Below are 14,275 nucleotides of genomic sequence, written 5' to 3'. Positions count from 1 at the left end.
TTTTTATAAACACTGTTTCAAAACAACTTTCTTCCAGCTTTCATCTCTATGCCGATGACTTACAAGTTTATATTGGATCCCCCTCACACAGTATTTGTGAGGGCATTGCTGAGGTTAACAATGAACTACTCAGTATCTACACATGGAGTAATTCATATGGACTATGTGTTAATCCCAATAAGTCACAAGTAATTATTATTGGCAGCCGTCAGCAATTAGCAAAAGTTAATTTCAGCACTTTTCCTTCTGTTCGCTTTAACTCTACTGGTTTGGTTCTTAGCGCTAGAGTAAAGAATCTCGGCCTGCTTATGGATACCACCCTATCCTGGTCCCCTCAAGTAGCTGAGGTGAGTCGTAAAGTTTTTGCTTCGATTGGTTATTTAAAACGTTGGAAAAATTTCCTGCCAGTTAAAACGAAAATTTCTCTTGCACAATCTCTTCTTCTTCCGTTACTTGACTACGCTGACTCATGCTATCCTGATCTTACCGAAGAACTGCTGAACAAACTCGAGCGCCTACAAAATTTATGTATCAGGTTTGTTTTTGGACTGCGTAAATTTGACCACATTTCGGAGTACCGGGTTAGACTTAAATGGCTGCCGATCAGATTGCGTCGTGAACTTCATCTTCTCTCATTCTTGTACTCTATCCTAAATAATCCAGTTACACCCTCGTACCTTAAATACCGTTTTCGCTATATTTCCGATTCTGCTTCACATACTGACCTCCGATCTCGGCACGATAACCGTCTGGTACTCCCATTTTGCAAAACCAAGTTCTTTGGTAACTCTTCCACTTTTAAGGCTGTTGTTCTTTGGAATAATTTGCCTGCTGACATCCGTTAAAGTCAATCCCTTCCCATATTTAAATGTCGTCTTAAAGACTACTATCTGTCTTTGAGTGAAGTAATTTGAACAAATATCATAATTAATGTGTATTATTTGTATTTTTCTTTTTTCATTATTTAATTATGTATGTATTTATATTATATTTATATGTACATATGTATTTATATATTTATTTATTTTATATGTATGTCTATTTATTGCCGAATATATATGTATATTATATGTAGTATAATTGCACTATCCCGCTCTCTTGCAGCTTTTCCTTCTGTCAGAGGTTGCCTGTAAGAGATTATCTTGCAGCAATATGGCCGCCTTTGCATGCCTACAATACTTGTTGTTGTTTATTCTATATTTTATGTATATTTTGATGTTTGTGTGCAATAAAGTATTTCTTCTTCTTTCTTCTCAATTTAGAACATTTATGTAAGGACCGCCAGCCGCGGTAATAGCCTCCTCCATATTTTTTTCATTTGCACCTGTCCCTTGCAAGAGTACTCCATGTCTTTCTTACCCACAACTTTCGCGATGTCGTCCTCCCATCTTTTCAATGGCCTACTGGGTCTTCTCTACAAATAGAAAGAATCAGCATAATCGTGGGTGCTGGTTTCAAATAAACTTTAGACTAAAAAGTAACAAAAATATTGTTGTTGAAGACGATTAAGAAAAACAGACTTTAGTTACGGCTATGCTTATTTCTGCCACCAAGCAGCATTTAAATTAAAATAAAATAATAAAAATTTTTGGAGTGCTGTATTCCGGTCAGGAGAGGATGGTTTCCGGTAGAATTACAGGCACATGCGGCTTAATAACTAAGGCTCAGGGTGGTGGACATAGGGCAGATAGCAGGACGTGTTCATGGTCCATCAGTTATTACTATAAAAAAATCTCCATGTGTATGTTTTTAATGTGATATAGAGACAACATTTTCAAGAGTTACTTTTGAAGTGAAACTTCTTGAGGTGCGACTAGGAAGTAGCTCAGTTTTTTTTTTTGACGGAAGGACGGAAATAATAATTTGGATTCGTCGTAAGTATATGTACTCCACCATTCTTCACTACTAGCCTATACGCCAGCTAGAGACAAATATCATAATCAATTAGGATTATTTTATTTTAATTATTAATAATTATTTTATTGCTGACGATTGCGACATTCTTTAATATTAAATGACAAGGTTATATTGGCATGTGCTGATCTAACCTTAAATTTTCTTTTTCTCTACCCAATTATTCTATTTAACAAAAGAAAATATTTATAACATGTGAAAGTGATATTAATGCATTTTAAATAGATTATAAAATGATGGGGTTCCAGGAACATATTACTTTTTCTTTTTTTTTATAAATAATAATAAAAGTTTTACTCCAATCGCGCCTAAAGGTTACACGCACACACTTTTTTACAACAAAGATATCTGTTATAAAACCTACGATAATTCGCCTCGACACAGACAAAATGGGAGTTGGGAAATTGTATTTTGAAGTTGAATATATCAACACACTAAATAAATAAATAATAATTTAAAATAATTGGAATAAATTGTGGGTGAGGTGGGAGCAAATACCGCTAATATCATAAAATGTTTTCGCCTTGGAAGGAGAAAATCTGTCCACCGGATGCTGCTGAGACATCCTTCGATAAAATAATCACAAAAATATACGGTACATAAAATACATCATTAAATAGGTAAGCAGGAAACCCATTTCCTTGCAATGCTTTGAGGCAGAAGTTCTAACACAACGTGATAGTTTTCTTTGTACTTATAAAGAAAAAAAAAATAGCCAGTGATGCGCATTTATGCGAGGAAAATACTATATACACACATGCAAGGAGACACACACACACATACATCTGTGAAAAATAGTACCTTTTTTGTAAGAGAGGTCCCGGTCAAAGGCGTAAATGGTTGGACTATATACAGGGGCTGGAAAGGCTAATAATATGATTACTTTTTGCATTCAGACTGCCAAACTTAGATAAGTTTATTATAATATGTGTAGAAAAAAAAAATCAAAATGTCTTTATTCATGTAGCCCTATCACAGGCACTTATGAAGCGTCCATACATATATGTTTACATAATTGTAAGGGGATGGTGATAACTTCGTTCGCCAACTTAAACCTAAAGCTACGAGGGTTCCAAACGCGCCTTAGTCTAAGAAGAGCCCACAACAATGTTAGCCGGGTAATTTTTTTTTGTTACACCATCTCACAGTTTATTTATGTTTCACTTTGATTTATGATTGAATCTGACTAGTCATCTAGTGACAGACTGACAGAAGACAATTATCTGATCTATGATCGATATATATCGAAAAATTTGCATTCGAAGCACTATAATTTGATATAATCAAAAAAATATTATTTTTTAGTTGAGTAAATCTTAATAAGGTAAATGCTTTGTTTAGTAAGTATAAGAATTAATTAAAATTGTGGAACAACGTTACGTTGAAAGTTAGAACACAGAACACAAAGAAAAGCTTAACAGCTTACAGTAAGAAGAAGACAAAAGGCGGCCTTATTGCTTATTTGTGATCACTTCACTAACGGACTGCTACCCACAAGTCTCTGTGGGAAACGATCTCATAAGGACTTCTAGGTACTTCTCGACATAGTGTCCGTTTTGCAAAACAGTATTAATGATTTATTTTTATTTTATTAAATTAGGTACAAAAAAAAGCATGACTGCCCATTGGCGCAGTGGGCAGCAACCATGCATTCTGAGTCCAAGCCCGTGGGTTCGATTCCCACAGCTGGAAAATGTTAGTGTGATGAACCCTACTACTACTACTACTAGTGTGAAGGTGTTTATCTGTATGTAATAAGTATTTATGTGTAATATTCATTGTTTATCTTAGTACCCATAACACAAGCTAAGCTTACTTTGGGGCTAGATGGCGATGTGTGTATTGTCGTATTTATTGTGTACTTACAGCAATTAAAAAAATAATTATAATTCTCGGCCAATAACATTTGCTAACTCATACTGAATTTGTTTTCATATTTGCTGTCCATAATTTTACGCTCAGTGTGGCAACAATAGAAGTGAAATCATAAAAAAATTTCGTCATTCATATTAAGTAAGTCATTTTATAATATTATTGAGTTAAAACATTTTTTATTTCCAAAAACTTTGTAGCGCACACTCACTTTACACACTGACCCTCGTATTTTAGATTTCGCTTTTCAATAACAACATATAAAGAAAGAAAGAAAGAAAGAAAAACTTTATTTGGATATACACACACTAGAATTAAAATACAACTTAATAGTCTACACAACAATTATGAATGATGATGTCCTCCATGACGTATCCGTCAACGGCGACACCTTGGCTTTATCGTCTCGAGTGTGCACGGATATGACTAGCGTAGCCAAATTTAGTTTTGAAGATTCGATTGCACGACCCGCAGTAAAGTTGACCGCTGTTATTATAACTATACGTATAGGAAGGCTTAGGCCTAATTTTTTTGTTGTAGCGCTTTGAGTCAATGTGCTCTAGACGTTTCATTTCGAAGGTTTTACATTTTTCACTTATCAGTTTGCGCCATTTAGAACTCTGCGTGGCAATTCGCTCCCAATTGCTCCATGGTATATTGCATGATGTTAGATTGCGTTTTAGAACATCCTTAAAGCGCAAGTACTGACCACCAGACTTTCGTTTACCATTACTGAGCTCAGAGTAAAAAACTGCTTTCGGTAGCCGGGTGTCATTCATGCGCGTCAAATGTCCACACCATCTGAGTTGACCTTTCAATATTAATGCTTCCATGCCGTCCATGCCCGATCTCCTCAGAATTTCAGAGTTTGTGATTTTATCCTGCCACTTTACACGTAATATTGCTCTTAAACATTTGAGATGGAAAATATCCAGACGCTTAATATCTGTTTTGTACAGACACGAAACTTCAGAAGCATAAAGAAGTATTGGCAGAATGATGGCTTTATAAACCTCTACTTTAGTTTTCAACCGTAGATCATGTGATGTCCAAACCCTCCGATTTAATCTGCCGAAAGCAGCAGCAGCTTTTGCGATACGAGATGCTATTTCGGTACTCAAACGATTATCCTTTCGTATTATACTACCCAAGTAACGAAAAGATGACACTTCTCCAACGCGTGCGTCATTTAGCTTAAGGAAAGTATTACTTTCAGGTAGACCTTTAACAGGTTGCTTGAGCATCTGCGTTTTAGAAACGCTTATAACTAGGCCAAATCTTCGACAAGACGCATCCAGATGATCAAGATACTTCTGTAGGGATTCAATGGAGTCAGCCATGAGACAAACATCATCAGCATACAGAATCTCCAAAATAGGTAGAGTTTTAACTTTGCACCGTGCTCTAAAACGTGACAAGTCAAAGACACTCCCATCAGATCTAACATTTAGCGTTATTTGACCACAGCAGTTGACAAGTGCGTCTTTCATAACAGTAGCAAAATAAATAGCAAAGAGAGTGGGAGCCATAACGCAGCCCTGCTTGACACCGTATGTTACTGGAAATTGATCCGAGTAGCTATTGTCACACTGCACCCGAGCCATCATTCCATTGTGAAATTGACTTACAATGCGTATAAACTTCTCAGGACATCCAGCTTTCTTAAGAACAATCCATAGGGCGTCCCTGGGTACTCGATCGAATGCTTTCTCTAAATCAACAAAACACATGTAGAGGTCACGTTGTTGTTCAATGCTTTTCTCTTGAAGTTGTTTAACTACGAAAATTGCATCAACAGTGCCTCTCCTGGGCCGAAAACCACATTGGCTTTCAGGCAGGATATGTTCCGCCACAGAGCTAAGGCGCCTATTAATTATGTGAGCTAGAACCTTGCCAGCTGCACACAATAGGGATATGCCTCTATACGAGCTACACTCAGAAAGATCACCTTTCCCCTTATAAAGCCTACAAATGGATGCATTTTTCCAATCCTGAGGTACGTCAGCACTTTCCCAAACTCGAGTTATTAACTCAAATAGCTTGTTGCTAATATTTGCACCGCCATATTTAAATATCTCCCCGGGCAGGTTATCCGAGCCCGGCGTTTTTCCATTTTTCAAACGTTTAATTGCGTACATAAACTCTTGATAACTAGGAGGTTCATCCAACTCTGATGATGTCAGCAAGGTTGGAAGTGAGTTTATGTATGCAAGCTCGGCGACCTGAGTGCCCGGATTCAGAACGTCCTGAAAGTGCTCAGCCCATCTCTTCAGCACATCTTTCGGTTCTGTTAGACGTTTCTCACGATCGCGCGAGTAGATAGGGGCTGACAACTTACACCTAGGTCCAAAAATCATACGAAGGTTTTCATAGAAGTTACCTGTTTGATGTGTATCAGCCAGATGTTGCAGCTCTGTGGCTTTCTTAGTCCACCACCTATTTTTGACCTCGCGCGCTTTGATTTTTAGTTTTTGCTGAATTTCAGTACACTTTTTGGTATCTTTTGTATTTTTCAAAGCAAGTCTAAAGTCATCAAAAAGTTTCCTTAGCTCCACATCAGAATCGTCAAACCAATCCTGATTCTTCCTTGGTGATTTTCCAATAACTCGAACAACGATGTCATTCAGTGAATCAGCAAATTGGTGCCATTCCTCGTTAACTGAAACATCTATGGAATGGGATGCAATTGACTCAAATTCAGCATTGAGCTTTTGCCTGGTTTCCTCACAATAGGTCAGCTTTTTGTATGCCAGCCTTAGAGGTACTTTATGTTCTATTCTGCGAGGAGGTTTGTAAATGAATCGCATTTTAGATCGGATGAGACGATGGTCAGTCCATCCCTCAGCTCCACGCATGGCCCTCGTTATAAGAACGTCCTTTACGTCTTTTCTACGGACTATTATAAAATCAAGTAAGTGCCAGTGCTTAGAACGTGGGTGCATCCATGACGTTTTATATTTTTCAGGAAGCCGGAAAAAAGTGTTAGTGATGGTAAGATTAAACTCTGCGCATAAGGTAAGCAAGGAAATTCCATTGGTATTACACTTTCCAATACCATGCTGGCCTAGAACGTCTTTCCAGGCTTCGTATTCTGTACCCACGCGCGCATTAAAGTCACCAAGCAATATCAATTTATCACTAGATGGTATGGTTAACAACACTTGTCTTAGATCATTATAAAACTTGTCCTTGTCATCAACCGGTGAGGTCAAAGTTGGGGCATAGACAGCAACTAGATGCATGTATCTTCCTTGGGTAGTATGTAGGCGCAAAGTAATCAGTCTATCATTGATGCCTTTGGGGGATTCAGCTAGTGATCTTGCAAGCTTATTCTTGATAGCAAATGCAACGCCACTCGATGATCTTTCAGTTGCAGGCTTGCCACTCCAAAAATAGGTGTAACCACCCAATTCCTCGCACAGCTCTCCACTCTCGGCCATGTGAGTCTCACTGATAGCAGCTATGTCCACATCATATCTACCCAATTCCCGAGCAATGAGAGCAGTCTTCCTTTCGGGACACTGGTTTCTGTCACTATCCAATAAAGTTCTCACATTCCATGTTGCAACAATAAGTGTGTTTGGTTTAGTATAATTATGTCTCTTTCGACCGCAATAAAAATTGGTGCCCAAGTGACTGCGGTGTGCCACTGGGTATTATTTAAGACGGACAATGTTTAGGCCACCTTTTCTAGGCCCCTCCCCGGATTGGGGAAAGCAGAGCGATCCTGAACAGGCCTGCTTTGTCGCCAGACGTGCTGCCGAACCTGTCCTCCCGTCTTGTTCGATTTCAGGAGCGACCACTCTCGCAACAATTATAGGAACGGTGTGATCCCAAAATGGTCTTCACTCAGCATGTTTGCAGTGCCTGTTAAGACACAGCGCTGATCTTCCGTGAAGCCAGACGTGACGTTTGGACGGTAGGCACTGTCAGAGCGACGCTTAAAAACTATGGGTACAATAATACAATTTAAAAGTATTATATAATTAAAAAATAAGAAGTGTAATAATAAATAAAAAATAATATAAAAGATTTGTATACATATATAATATTTTGTTACGATCGAACCGATAAAAAAAATAAAAAATAATAATAATAATAATAAAAAATAAAAATAAAAATAATAAACACACTTAGGCACCCTTGTTCAAATGTTTTGTTGTTGGAAAAGATATTCTCTTAATTTCTTTTTAAAAGAGAGTTTAGACATGCTTATTATATCTCTTAATGGCGGAGGTAGGTCGTTCCAACATTTAGTAGCCGCGAATTTAAAACTACCACGAAAAGCAGCCTTAAAATGTCGCGGCATTTTAAGGGTCCATGTGCGATTTGACCTATTATATTAGTACAAGCATATTGTTAGTTTGGCATTTCATCCCTTCGTCATTATTGGAACCCTCACCCTGAGTCGGTGGCCGTGGGGTAGTGCGTAACACTAAACCCTTTGATAGCCTAGGGTCTACCGAATTCACCTGTCCAAATATAATTTGTACGGTATTAATTGACTTGCGAGAGATTGACATCTGTCTCCTGTAGTTTATAACATTGCCTTGATTTTATTTTAAAATGTCCAACTTCTTTTACTTTCATAATCCTTGAGTAATATTTTTAAAAGAAAAAAGCCACTCTGTTTTGTTGTTACTAGAGGATCCGTTAGGCACGAGTAGTTTATAACATTGCCTTGATTTCATTTTAAAATGTCCAACTTCCTTTACTTTCATAATCCTTGAGTAATATCTTTAAAAGAAGAAAGCCACTCTGTTTCTTTGTCTTAGAGGATCCGTTAGGCACGAGTAGTTTATAACATTGCCTTGATGTTATTTTAAAATGTCCAACTTCCTTTACTTTCATAATCCTTGAGTAATATCTTTAAAAGAAAAAAGCCACTCTGTTTTATTGTTACTTGAGGATCCGTTAGGCACGAAATTCAAATTAATTTAGCAAATTCTGAATTTCGCAACTGGACCAACCGACTCCAAATATTATAAGACAAAAAATATTCCAAATCAAATGTGTGTGTGTTTGTGTGTGCATGTGTTTGTTCGAAGAATCAGACTGTTTCAGTGGAAAACTTACTTTAAGTTTGCCTAAATTATTTGCTATCTAACCAAAAAAAAAAGGTTCATACTGTACCTTCAAAAAAATTATACCCAAAAATATTCCGCTTTAAAAAGTTGGCGTAATTATTTGTTGAACAAATCTAAGCGATCAGGGCTAATGTAAGAGTACGTGTTAGGGTAGCTATTGTGATATTGATGGCTTAATGTTAAATACAGGCGCGGAGAGGGCCAGATATGGATAATGGATTTTTGACTGTGTACTGTACCTGATAGTTGGCATGTAAGAGATTAAAAATCCTTCTGTACATAGGCTCTACAATTTACATAATGTTGTCTTGCTGTCTCTTTTATCTAGTGATAGATAGATAGATTTGGTCTTGTGTACGATTCCCGGGTCAGTTTTTTCTTTTTTTTTGTTTATTCTACAACATGTTTGCCCTTGACTACACCTGTAGAAGTGTATTTGTATCTTCATATGTATGTATTGAGTATAGGTTTATAATTTTTGTTCTTATTTATTTGTTTATTTTTAAGTTTATGCATTTATATCATAATGTCATACATATATGTACACCACTCCGCACTGGGCCAGCGTGTTGGGTTACGGCCTTAAACCCTTCCTATTGTGGGCGGAGACCCGTTTCCTGTAGTGGACCGGTAATAGGTTGATATGATGATCATACAAAAATATATTTATATATCCCTATCCCTATCCCTACTAATATTATAAATGTCAATGTAAGTTTGTTTGTTACGGTTCCCCGAAAAAAAACTACTAGTCCGATCCTCATGAAACTTTGTACACATATTCTTGGAAGGGTTAGAAGTAATATAGGATACTTTTTATCCCGACATTAAGCTGTGGTTGGAGATAGAGGACAGAACTTTTTTTTTTTCACCACCTACCAAGGCTCCATAGCGTTTGCTTCTACGCCATTGGTTATTTGGAAGAGATCGCTATAATGCGATAAGGCCGCCAAATTGTACCTTCAACCTTATCGCTCGATTGTATTTGGAGTTTATTTTGAATTTCCATTCATTTATTATTTCATTCATTATTTAACTTGGTGATAAGTTATGATGCAGTCAAACATTGTAGTGGGCTAATCTGTTCGGAGTATAGCAATTGTATTAAACCTATACTACATAATCACCATATACCATAGTCGGTATCTACGTGACATCGTACAGGAACGCTAAATCGCTCGGTGGATGTTGGGCAGTTAGGTTTGTAACTAGTCTCCCACCAGACACATAAATCGGTTAGTAAATAAACTATAAACATATGAAAAAGGGGGCATGAAACCATTAGTGGGACATAGTGATGATTATTATCACATGAAAGGGTTTGATAGCCTAGTGGTTAGGACGTCGGCTTCAATTTTGGGGACTGAGTTCGAATCCCAGCATGCACCTCTAACGCTTCTAAGTTATGTGCGTTTTAAGCAATTCAAATATCACTTTCTTTATCTCTGAAGAAGCCTGCCGGCCTCAGAGTTCTCGATAATGTTTTCAAAGGCTAGTGAAGTCCACCACTCCGCACTGGTCCAGCGTGGTGGACTACTGCTTAAACCCCATTGTGGGAGAAGACCCGTACCCTGGAGTGTGTAGGTGATGGGTCACTATGATGATGAATGTTGACATAGACAACATGGACAGCGATCTCCTAGACGTGCGCGAAAAATAACGTGTGTTTATCGTGAGGGAAAACTACATGTTTTGCTTTGTCTGTATCGCCGGGATGTTATGTCTAAAGGTACCAAATCCGCTTAGTTAACAACTTCGCAACCACAGTGTAAATACCTATATGTTTTCGCTTTCACAGACAGACACTTAAGAGTGCTTAGGGCGAAGCTGTAAAGGTGGATTAATGCTTTACCGGTCTACAGACCGCCCGACTATACGACTATAGTACAGTTTTGTATGATCCAATGGAAGCTTCCCCATTCCGTGTCAATACCAGTGTCGTGCGGATTATTTTCGGGCGTGTATCTAGGGTCAGAACAAGGGTTAAACGTCCAGAGCAGTATCCCTTTATTATACTGTTGTTTTCCTTAATTCTGTTTATAAGAAGGAAAATCAGAAGCATATTTAATACACCAGAGTATATGATGGTCGCCTGAGTCTCAATACAAGACTCAAATGTATTGCAAATGCACTCTTATTCATTTTAATTTTTCAATAATTAAATAAGACTTTTTAGCACATCTGTAAAAATGAAAATTAATTTAGTCAACTATCTGGCGTATATAAAACTTTACTGTACATATATAAAGTAGGTTTACTATGCATATATAAAATAAAATAAACTCTATTATATATAATAGAAACCACTGCACAACACAGACACAGACACAAATAAAGCTAGACACTTCAATAGATTACAAGACGTGTCTGTAGATGCATACTCAGTATCAGGGCACGACACGACGTATCCGCTAGGTTATATAGCTTTATACCATCTCGCTACGACCTATAGGTAAAAGCGTAAGCCTTTTTTTTTCGAAGCGAACCTGTAAAACAGTTGCAAAATAAAAGATAAAAAACCCAGTCAATATCGTTCAAAGCTACATCAAATTAATAAGAGCTGTGAACATAATCCCCTCGAATGCAAACAAAGGCCTTTGTGAGCGTCCAGTTTCATATCCATCTTATAAACGAGTACTAATTCCCGACCTCCCATCAAAATAGCATGAGAGACCACCGGGAAAATTAATTGGGTAAAAACATCGCTTTAAATTAAAGATATTTCCTAGTCAATAAAACGAAACCGGGTTTATGACTAATATATTAGTTGACAAAGATTATTTTTATTAGATTATAATCAGTACTGTCTATTTTATAATTACTAATCGCAAAGATAGTGTTATCAATGCTGATGTTACACTCATTTTCGTCATAACTATCATTCTTCTATTCTTATGCATGATCTTCGTTTGTGCACATACTTCGATGAAATTATGACGGTGCTTAATCAATAAATATTTGAAAATTTAATTTATGTACATAAAAATATTTAAAAAGATTACAATATTAATATTATAATTAAAAATAAACTTGTAGTGCAGTTTACTTGGCTGCATAAAATTATAATTCATTTTATAACATAACAGTTTATATAAAACGTAAGCTTATAGTGAAATCCTATTACATTATACTAAGATAAGCTTCATATCTAAATATTAATTAGACTGTTCGACCTACAGGTGGACTCTTCTTAGACCAGGGTGCGTTTGGAACCCTCCTAGCTTTAGTTTCAAGTTAATGAATACAGTTATCACCATCACTTAACATTAGTGGTAACATGTTAAATGTATGAACGCTTCATAAGTGCGTATGATAAGGTCAACGTGAATAAAACATTTTTGAATTTGAATATTTTTATATTCTATTCGAATGATTTGATTTTATTTAAAAAATGTGTTATGTATTCGTTGCAGACTTTTTTCGTCGGTTACTTCTTGGCCTACAAAAAAAAAAGGTGAGCCGTCATAGGACGCGTGGCAGATGTGAAACATGGATACCATTTTGTATAGAAAATTATATGCATGAATGATGAAAGGTTGGTTTATTAAAGGTAGATAATAAATATAGCATAACGTTAGGAGCAAGACAAATTCTATTTTCCATACATTTGAAATACATATATAAAATCATATTTTATCTTCAGTACTCGAAAAAAACATAACCCCATTAGTAATTATACCCATTATCTCGTCATAGTTCTCCTTTCTTCAAGGGGAGGGGGTTCTAGAGAATAGACTCACCTAGCTGCTTCGAAGATGGTTGGTGGGATTTAACTATTATCACTAGCTAGTGATAACAACCAGGACAGACGGCTTTACGTGCTCCCCGATGCACGTGGCTTGGCACTGCCTCTTCTAACTCCGGACTCAAATAAAAAATATTTGACAAAAAAAACGAATATAGCGAGAAATTTTTGACCTGACCGGCAATTCGAACAAAGACCTCGTCTGAAGTTAACCATGCTAACGAATATACCAACAGGCAGTTGGAAACAAATTTAATTCCATTGATTTGGAAAACATAAGCAAACTCATATTTTAAGTTATCATATAGTACTCGAAAGAAATCCCATGGCTATTAGAGATACGAAACTATAAGTATCAGAATAAACATTTCAAAGTCAAAAATATCTTTATTCAAGTAGGTGGCACTTTTGATGCGTACATAAGAATTACACGGTAGTGAGATGATGGCGACAACCACATTCGTAAACTTAAAACTAAAGCTACGAGGGTTCCAAACGCGTCCTGGTCTAAGAAGAAGCCCACAACAAACTTAGCCGGGTGTTTTTTTTGTTATCACCATCTCACAATGTCATTTTAAATCATTTGATTGCGGGGTCATACATCTTTCCGATCAAACGATATCAGCTCTATTACCAAAGAGATAGAGTTCATTTTCCATATGCTCGCCATATATACTTTGGTCTAGACTGTAGGCTAAGTACAGGTAACTGGAGACCCGGGGTTGTCATGGAAACAGCTGGGATGCACCTCAACCGGGCCGGGGCAGCTCGCCATAATAAAATTGTAAACAACCTTTGATGTCATGCCCTCGTCCTTATGAAGGCATATCTAAGCAATTACTAACTCAAGATTGAGTTCACATTTATATTGGCTCTTTGCTTTATACACCCTTTGTATATTAGTATCAAGTTTTTTTCAAGGTAAGTGGGTTCTTATTTATTTGATACTTTTATTTTCGTTCTCATTCTTAGGTTATTTATTGAGTTTTGTTTTTATGACGACCTCTCTGGCGCAGCGGTGAGCGCTATGGTTTCAAGTTAGAGGTCCCTAGTTCGATTTCCGGCAGTACTAGTTTGCAAATATATTACTCCCGATTTTTCTCTACTCTGGTCTATGCGTGACGTGCCGCTTAGCGTTTAGTTGAAAGCGAAAGGGGTATGAGTTAAATTCAACTGCCATACTTCTTCACATATTAGCCCCAGTGGCGTGCATAGAGGGTATGCACAGGATATATAATGAAGAAAATCTAAGAGAAGAGGTGGTGACAACAGTATTCTAATCAAAATTCAAAATTAATTTATTTATAGTAGGCCTAATTAATAAATATACTACGACAGTACACACATCGCCATCTAACCCCAAAGTAAGCGTAGCTTGTGTTATGGGTACTGAGATAGCCGATGAATATTTTTTTATGAATATAATACACATAAATACTTATTATATACAGATAAACACCCAGACACTGAAAAACATTAATGTTCATCACACAAACATTTTCCAGTTGTGGGAATCGAACCCACGACCTTGGACTCAGAAAGCAGGGTCGCTGCCCACTGCGCCACTCGGCCTAATTATAATATAAGAAACGTCAAGTATGTCTGTTTGTAGTAACTTTACCACACTAGTAGTAAAGTTACTTTTACGGTTTTGAAA

This window comes from Pararge aegeria, chromosome W, assembly GCF_905163445.1.
Source record: "Pararge aegeria chromosome W, ilParAegt1.1, whole genome shotgun sequence".
In the NCBI taxonomy this organism is placed as follows: Eukaryota; Metazoa; Arthropoda; class Insecta; order Lepidoptera; family Nymphalidae; genus Pararge; species Pararge aegeria.
This window is presented reverse-complemented; position numbering follows the sequence as displayed.